This window comes from Hypanus sabinus, chromosome 4 (genome assembly GCF_030144855.1).
Source record: "Hypanus sabinus isolate sHypSab1 chromosome 4, sHypSab1.hap1, whole genome shotgun sequence".
NCBI classification, from domain to species: domain Eukaryota; kingdom Metazoa; phylum Chordata; class Chondrichthyes; order Myliobatiformes; family Dasyatidae; genus Hypanus; species Hypanus sabinus.
In genome coordinates, this window is record NC_082709.1 from 165,508,547 (window position 1) to 165,518,397 (window position 9,851).

Below are 9,851 nucleotides of genomic sequence, written 5' to 3' on the forward strand. Positions count from 1 at the left end.
AATACAATGGTAGTGACAAAAAACTTAACCTAATCTTAATCTTAAGTCATATGATTTCTGCATATTAGAGATATTCCCTTTGAATAAGCTCTTCTCAGGCATCCACCTGGGTACAAGTATCGATTATAAGCGATGTACTTCTGGACTAGACATGCCCAGGTATCATTCCTGATGAAGTTGGCAGAGTTTCTCATCGAAATGTTGGTTACAATAAACACCTGGCTGGAAGCCCAAGAAGTGTATATTCAGTATATATTCATTATATATGCCGGAAAATCACTAGATCTTTTTTCATATTCCCTTTGTTCTACCCACCCTTCCTCCATCTTATCCACTACTGAAAACAAAAAAAACTGACCTGATTAGTTAATTATTTCAGTCAATGAATAGAGCATTGATGACCATAATGCCCCCAGAAGAAAGAAGGTAGCAACCATTCTATTACCCATCCTTCTCCCTTCAAGTTATAGCTCAGTTATTCACAGAGCTGAGGTTGGAAGTACCAGTCACCCCTGTGCATATTGAACAATGAGCTTTCTCCTCATTTCTGAACTTGATTCAAGATTTTCCAAAGGTTGATGAAATTATTGTGTTCTTCATTTCTGTTCCTTCTTTGGATGCATTGGAAGAAGAAGTGCTTTTCCTTAGAGTGAGTCATTGACTTCTGGAGGATGTGATGCCATCTGATCTAATGGATAATTTGCTAGTCGCAGCTTCTGATACCTCCAGCATGGTTTTGTCAGAATTATTCTGACCAATAAGCATGACCTCAAGGTAGTAATCTTATGATCACTCCCAGTGCCACACGCTGACAAGTATGGTGCAGTTGGGTATATGGTGTAGGAGGGAGGACTTCAGATCTGAGACCCAGGACTGTTTCTAGGTCAACTAGGAACAATTCATATTAAGCAAGTTGCACGTCAGCAATGTCTTTTCAGGAGCTTTTTCTAATGCTTTGGAGTTTAAACCAGATTTATAGTGAATTAGGAATGTGAAAGGTGAGTCATGAGGAAAGGTATCTTTCTTTTTTCCTTGGCAGGAGAGGCCAATACTAGAGGGGTGGGTGTTGATTTTGGGTGAGGGATAAAGATTTAAAAAGGACCTGGGAAGCAACATCTTCCCACAGAGGAAGGTGAATAAATGGGAAGAGCTGTCAGAGGAAGTGGTTGAGGCATGTATGATAATGTAGTGGTTAGCACAACGCTTTACAGCACAGATGACCAGGGTTCAATTCCCACCACTGCCTGTAGGGAGTTTGTACGTTCTCCCCATGACTGCATGGGTTTTCTCCAGGTGCTCCAGTTTCCTCCCGCAGTCCAAAGATGTATCGGTTGGTAGGTTAATTGATCATTGTAAATTTGCCTGTGATTAGGCTAGGGTTAAATTGGGAAATTGTTGGGCACATGGCTCAAAGGGCCAGAAGGACTTGTTTGGTGCAGTATCTCAATAAAATAAAGAAAATAAAACAATGAAAACATCGGTCAAAGAAAGAGATAATGTTAATTGTGAGAGATGAAGATTATATCAGAGTCAAATTTTTCTTTGCTCATTGTTAGTGAGCACTCAATTCAAGGTAAAATACAATATTTAATTGTCGGTTATGAAGTGACACAGGAGTTCAAACATAGAGATAGCAGTCCACCTACAGAATGGATGAGTATTTCCTCAGAGTTCTACTGGCAAAGGATTCTTTCCCTTTCATTTCACTTCTTGACTTCAAGGACAGCATCCTTCTCCTTAGAACAGGCCATTGACTCAGGGGAGATGAGAAGCCATTGAAGTTGATTGAGAATTTGCTTCTCATAGCTTGTGATGTCTATATCTGCTTTCAGTGTGTCTTTCTAGAATTACTCTGAACACTGTGGTGTGGGAGAAATGGATACATATGGGGAGTTCAATATCTGGCATCTATGTATGTGTTTGTACATAGATTTGTTGCAAGATCGTTGCTTCAGTTTTGGTAATATTAGCTTCAGTGTGCATACTGTTGGTAGTATAGCAATCTTACTTCTTCATGCATTAGCTCATCTCTGGCAAACGTATACTTCTGGCATATGTTTCTGTGGTATGAAGGGCATTGTAAACCCAATGGAATTGTTGAATATTTGGGAAAAGTTTGTTTCATTAGTAAAGTTAGATGGCTATTGAGAAAACAAATTGGGAAATAAGCCATACTGTACCATTTAGTTTGAATTTAGAAGTAAACGAGAAATGTTCAGTTAAAATACAAACATACAATTCTGGCTGAAAAACATTTGACAATATCTTATCAATATTTTGTTCTGTTTGAGTCACATAAAATCATTAGAGAGTTAAAGTTCAGCATTTTGATTTAGATACTTATAAAACAAAAATCACCTCTTCAACAAACTTTGTCTAAAAGTTTGTGCTAATTGAAACACAAATAAAAGAAATTTGGCATCTGTTGCCAGAGCCAAATTATAGTTGTTTTGTTTCATGCTTTTGTTTGGGTGCTGAGCCTTTAACTACGTATTCTTTACAATATTGAAGAGGCATTATATACTTCTGATCCAGCTCTCTGGGGTTTTAATGTTTAGTTAGGAAAGGCAGGTGCAGGCAATGGGAATGCAGATAACTGGCTGCACCTCTATCCTCAATATCCCCTAGGAGATAATGAGAAGTTTACAAGCTGCTAATAGAGTGGAACCAATGTTGGAAGAATGCCTCTTATAGAACACATGCAGTCAGGGGGCTGCAGGTCTTTGGGAGAACTTCCATTTGGCCAGTTATCGCGACAATGCTTTAAATGGAGATTGAGACAATAAGGCTGTTGCCCTGTTAGAGACAGTCTGATTATTGCCATATTATGATTCTGTTTGTCTCACAGATGTCTCCATATATTACTACTAATTATATTATCATACTGTTCTTATTAGTGTCAGAGCTCCTAGTGTGATGCCAAAGGCAGTAGTGACTTGCCTATGACTTTTTCTGCTCGTGTAGGTCCCGGGACTGTGTACCTCTATTTCTTGGCTCATTCCAAAAAAAAATAATTGCAGCAGTATTGTGCCTAATGTTGATGTACTTGGAAGTCTGTGTTCCGTTTTTGGAAGTTGAGAAACAGTGTCAGTACTCGTACTATAGGATGAATGGTGTCCTGCTGTGCTGCAATTCCTGCCATTCAGATAAAAAGGGAAGGATTGAAAACATAGATGGTGCAAATAAAATCATTCAGTACAAATTAGATTCAACATGGACCAATAGATGGAACTGAATATACAAGTCTGTAGCCTAATTCAACTGTTTGGAACCTCAATTCGTTAATATATTTCACTTATTCTAAAGTTCTGTTGAGGACAGATGGAGTTGTTTGCAGATGTCACATTTTGCTTTGGATTCTGTGTATATTTTTGGAGTTTTCTTAATGATTTGAAATTGCAGATTATCATTTCTTGTTGTTTGGATAAACCTGAAAACTTGAACCCATGTTCTGCAATGCAGAAGAAGAGATTTATTTTAAAATAGTTCGCATAATCTTTCTTCAGAAAGATTTACAGAGGATATGGAAATTCTGAATGCAATCAGTTTATTTGGCTTTGCATTTTTCAAAAATTAATCCAGAAGTTAAATATTTCTCTTTCATTCTTTATCACATTTTGCCTTCCACTTTAATGTTTGCACTGACCTCTATTTCTGCCTTGCCATTTTAATGAAATTTTAAAACATTCAATTAGCTGTGTTTATTATGTTACCTTTCCGATGACCATATCCGTAACACAGTGCTGAAAAAAATTATGATGCATTTACTTCCAAAAATTTTACCAAAAGTAGAACAAGAGCGGCAGGGTGGCACAGTGGTTAGCATAACGTTTTACAGTACCAGTGACTGGGGTTCAATTCTGACCACAACCTGTAAGGAGTTTGTACGTTCTCCCTGTGACCATGTAGATTTCCTCTGGGTGTGCCAGTTTTCTTCCACAGTCCAAGGGCATACCGCTAGGTAGGTGAATAGGTCATTGTAAATTGTCGCATGACTGGCCTAGCATTAAATCGGGGGTTGCTGCGTCAGAAAGTCAGAAAAGCCTTCTCCGCACTGTACCTCAATAAATAAATAAATATTTTGACTGAGCTGCTAATTAGAAAGAACCAAATAATTCAAATACGACCTTTATTTAAAATTTGATGACTTGGAAACATTAACAGGATAAATGTGACCTTCTGCCTTCAAAGTGTATTTAAGAAATAGAGGTGAAATAAATTCTGTCCTGATGAAGGATCTCGGCCTGAAACATCAACTGTACACTTTTCCATAGAAGCTGCCTGGCCTGCTGAGTTCCTCCAGCATTTTGTGTGTGTTGCTTGTATTTCCAGTATCTGTAGATTTTCTCGTGTGCGAAATAAATTGTATTCCTTCCTCAAATTTCCAAGTTTCTAAGGACAAGACAAATTATTTATTCTGACCATTGGACTCAACAAAAAGAGGCATGTAAAAACTGTGAAATGCAGGTTCAAACCATTGTGGAGAACTGAAACTGAAAGAAGAATGTTGGAGCATGCATTAACTGTGGAAACAAAAATAAATTTGATAGGCAATGCAACATAACTAGCTGATTTTATTCTTGACCTGAAAATCTCATCACCATCTCATATTGACTAAGAAATCAAACAGCTTTACTTGAAAATCTGTATCCTGCCATACAGTTGTGCTACTTAAATATACAGTACTGTGCAAAACTCTTAGCTACAGTGCCTAAGACTTTTGCTCAGTACTATATTAGTCAATGTGGATCAGAAAGCAAGTTTGTAAATCTGAGGGGAGCGAAGGATGATAGGAATGACGAGGGCGGAACATTGTGGGTGGGGTGTGGGACAGGTGGCAGAAAATGAGTACCAGGGGCAGGGGGGTGGTACGGGTGCAGAGCTGCCCAGCCCTGAGACAACAGGCAAGGTATTTTGATTCCAAACAACTGGTTTATTGACCATTACAGCATATCCCTCTGGTGCTTCCCACTCCCTCCCCTCTCCCTTCCCCTTTTTCCAACCATAATTTCCCTCTCCCTCCACCCTTCCCACTCTCAGTCCACAATAGAGACTCATATCAGAATCAGGTTTATCATCACTTTATAAATTTATAAATCACTTATAAATTTTGTTTTATGTGGCAGCAGTACAGTGCAATAGATAAAATTACTACAGAATTGTGCAAGTGTCTTAGACACCCAAACTATCTATTGATATTTATGCCTATGATACAATACTGTATATATGTGACTGGGTGAATTTTAAACACTTTTATTACTTTCCCCCATAATTCCAGTTCTTATCATCCCCCAAAACAAATTTTGTAGATACAGTATATGTTATTTTAAGTGACATTAATTGGGAGGGGTTTGGTGGTTATGGATGCTTTACCTGACCAGAAATACAGCAGGAGTCTCAGCTTTTCCTTCCTTCATGTGGAGATGTGTTTCCAATAGCACAACCATGGACAAACACTGTAGATTGACTAATAGGTTTATTCTGTATTTTAGTCATTTGCCATTCAGACTAATTTAATCAGTTAAAAACAGCAGCAATATTCTCTCTTTAAAATAAGATAGAATCAGAAAGTGATGTCATTAAAACCCATCAATACCAAATTATCTGGATTCATCAAACTAGGCTCAGAATACCAGCAGATCACTGTGTTAAATATAGTATTAGACTGTAAGACCATAAGAGATTGGAGCAGAATGAGGCCATTTAGCTGATCGAGTCTGCTCCACCATTTCATCATGTCTGATTCATTATTCCTCTCAACCCTGTTCTCCTGTCGTCTCCCTGTAACTTTTGATGCTCTTACTAATCCAGAACCCATCAACCTCTGCTTCAAATATACCCAATGTCTTGGCCTACATAGCAGTCTGATCCCAGACTCCCCCAGTATAGGAAACATCCACTCTGTGTAGGCCTTTCAATATTCAATAGGTTTCAATGAGATTCTCCCTTCATTTTTCTAAACGTCAGCAAATACAGGTCCAGAGGCATCAAACACTCCTCATACATTAACCTTTTCATTTCTGGGTTCATCAATTATATTATGATGACTTTTTTTTATTGAGCTGGTTGGTGGTGCAGTGGTTTCAGCACCCAATTTCAAGGCGAATGGTCCTGGGTTCAAATCCGGCCAGCTTTCTATCGCAGGGTTGAATGTTGAGCTAGCAACTCGGCCTTGTAAAAAACAGTCAAATACTACGGAAATAGCAAAAATGCCGCCTGATGCGCGAAAAGGAACATGATAACTGTTTTACAGACAGAACCTCTTAAATGTCAATTATATATTTTTGATCTATATGTTTACCCATGAAGCAAAGTGACGGGTCACCTGGTAACCCTTTCAGACAAAAATGAAACAAACACTTCAGCTATAATCTGAATTATGTAGAAGTACAAGTCAGAGCATTTAAATGTGTTTGTTTCATCATGCTATATTTTACTATACAGCTGATGAACAAAAAAACTGTTGTTTAACCAACACCTGCCAGCTGACTTTGGGTCATTTGATTAATTAAAATTCCTGTAGTTGTGGAGGGTGGACATGTGGAGTAGGCCTAGACTGTGCTACTTTCTGAAAGTTATAAAAGACAAGTTTCATTCCAATCTTCGTTTCATTCTTTGTAACACATGCAGCTGCCCAGTGACTGAATCTTGCCAACATTTGGCTTTTTATTTAAGCATGCTACCCCAAACCCATTTGTGCTTTCTTTCCTGGTTGTTTAAAACATTTAACTGGCAAAACATGAGCACTTATTCATTATCGTATTCAGTTAAGGCAATACATTTACAATCAAGCCACTGATTGTAAATATTCTTGTTTTCTTTCCAGCAATTCATCCCAACCTTCTGCAAGCAATGGCTGTTTTGTATTTATTCAATAATTGGAATCTAAATTTAAAAATAACATTAGTTGGATTTGATTTACAGTTTTCATGGTTACTCTTTTCATAACTTCTCCTATTTTAATTTCCAGTGAAAGTATTAGAAATATTGAAGCATATAAAAATAACAAAATTATTGCTAATATAAATGCTGGATCGAGGATCAACTTCATTCGCCATGTTCACTCAGGGGTGACATTATTAATTACTTTAGTGGTGAGTAGGCAATCTTTTTTGTGAGATGGAAGGTTTGGGGATTTAGGGTCTGATATTCTTGTTGCCATTTTTCTGTGTGGGCGATCTATTAGTTTTTGTGTGTGAGAGAGGGTGTTGGGGGTTTGATGCTATTGTCACTGGTCTTTTCTGTGAGTGAGGGAGGGGTTTTGGGGGTATGTGAGCCTGTTTCTTTTTCTTTTCCCTGCTGGTCTGGGATCAGGGGCAGTTGATGTCTTTACTTTCAATGGTTTTTCTGTATTTCCTGGCTACCTGGAGAAGATGAATATCAATCGTGCATTGTGCAGGCATACTTTGACAATACAGTGAACCTTGGGGACTTTGTATACTTACTTGTTAACACAAGTATCTAATCAGCCAATCATGGTGCAGCAACTCAATGCATAAAAGCATGCAGACATGGTCAAGAGGTTCAGGTTCAGTTGTTGTTCAGAGCAAACATCAGAATGGGGAAGAAATGTGATCTACATTAAGTGACCTTGACAGTGAAGTAATTGTTGGTGCCAGATGGAATGGTTCAAGGATCTCAGAAACTATCGATCTCCTGGAAATGTGACCTAAGTTACTTTGATCGTGGAATGATAGTCGGTGGCAGACAGGGTGGTTTGGGCACCTCAGAAGATGCTGATCTCCTGGAATTTTCATGCACGACAGTCTCCAGAGTTTACAGAGAATAGTGTGAAAAACGATGAGAACATCCAGTGAGCGGCAGTTCTATGGACAAAAATGCCTCGTTAACAAGAAAGGTCTGAGGAGAATGGCCAAGGAGGCAACAGCAACTCAAATAACCACGCCTACAGGAGTGGAGTGCAAGAGAGCACTTCGAAGTGCACCATATGTCGAAATGCCACTCACTGGGAGTGGACAGGCTGCAGCATGAACGTAATTCAATAGCCACCTTGTTAGATACAGGAGGAGCCTAATCAATTGGCCACTGAATGTACATTTGCATGTATTAGTAACTTGCTGGGGTGTGTTAGTCAGGCCTCAACAAGCACCAAAAAAACAACAAATTCTACAATGATAAGGAATAAAGAATCTTGTAAAATATAAAGAATTGTGTATAAATAAACTAATAAAGTTATAAGTTAAAGTTTGGATATGAAATAAAATGTGCATAAATAAATAAATACCAGCACGTGTTTCCAATTATAAAATGCGATTTAGAGAGTCTACTGTGCAGTGCAGTGACGAGGGAGTAAATAAAGGGGATGTGGGGCTAACCAGAATGGTTGATCAAATTAACAACTTGGGAGTAAGAAATTTCCAAGATGGCATGACACTTTTGTTTTAATAGCCCTAAAGCGCTTTCTAGAAAGGAGCTTTTGGAAAGTGCAGTTTGCATGGTGGGTGTTGTCTGCAATGATTTTCCAGCCCTCTTCTCTGTCCTGGACACATACAAGTCCTGTAGAGTGATGGTAGACCGCAGCCAGTGACCTTTCCTGCTGACCTGAGGGTTTGCTGTGTGGTTTTTGTATATCGTGACAGGATGCTGCTCCAAATCAGACAGTAATGGCTGAAATAGCGCATCTGGAGTCATAGGGCATTACAGCACAGAACCAGCCTTACAGTCCATCCAGTCAGTGATGAATTGTTGTTCTGCCTAGTCCCACTGACCTGCACATAGAACTTTGTCCTCATACCCCTCTCATACACATACTTAATTTCTGCTTTCTCCTATTACTAGGGCAAAAATGCTCAGTCAGCCTGAAGTTCAAAAGGTGCACATTAAAAGGTCTACATTTAAAACAAAGGTGTAATCAATGTTTCTCTTTAATTTTGTTTTTATTTCATTTGTCTTGCTATAACTTGTCAGTTAACACTTCTGCTTCACAAATCAAGGGTTTGATCCTGACCTCAAGGTTTTCTGTGTGGAGCTTGTACTGTATATTCTCCCTGAGACAATTTGGATTCCCACTGGACACTCTGGCTTCCACCACTTTGCAAAGGTGTGCTACCAGCTTGAATGACTATTATCAGCAATGCTTTGGCATAAATAAATGGGAAAAGGAATCAAAGAGAAGTAGATGGGCATGTGTGAGATCATCTTTAGCAGGGCGATAGAAAAATAAAGAAGGAGGAGCAGGATTGATGAGCTGGTCCCGCTGGGAGCAAGCATGGTCCAATGGGAAAAATAACTTCTGTCATGATAAGCAAATATACATTGCTCACTGCTGACTTCCTCTGCTATTCCTCTTCAGCTTTGGGTCAACCTCCCAGATAATAACCTCTATTACTCAATACAGAATTCAATTGTGTTTGCTTATTTTGGTTTTATGCAATATTACAATTTTATTAGATATTTTTGTTTTATTTAGAGATACAGCACAGTTACGAGCCCCTCCAGCCCAACGAGTCTGCGCTACCCGATTACACCCATGTGACCTGTTGACCTACTAACCCATATATCTTTGGAACGTGCGAGGAAATGGAAGCGCCCGGCGGAAATCCACGCAGTCATGGGGAGAGTATTCACAACAAAAGTTGCTTTTCAGCACATTGTAATTCATAAGTTATCTACCATATGCTCAGAGGCAACCAAGTAGAAAGATAATGGACCTCACTCAGCAATGAAAATTACCACTGTTGGGACAAGGTTATATGATTGCCGACTTCTAAGCACAGTCTCCAATGGGTCTATAATAGATGCAATCTCACTTGCTTTCCCTCTGCTTCGGTGGACCTTGACAACAGCAAGATGTCTGTCAAGCTGTTGTTTATCAATTACAGCCTCGACAT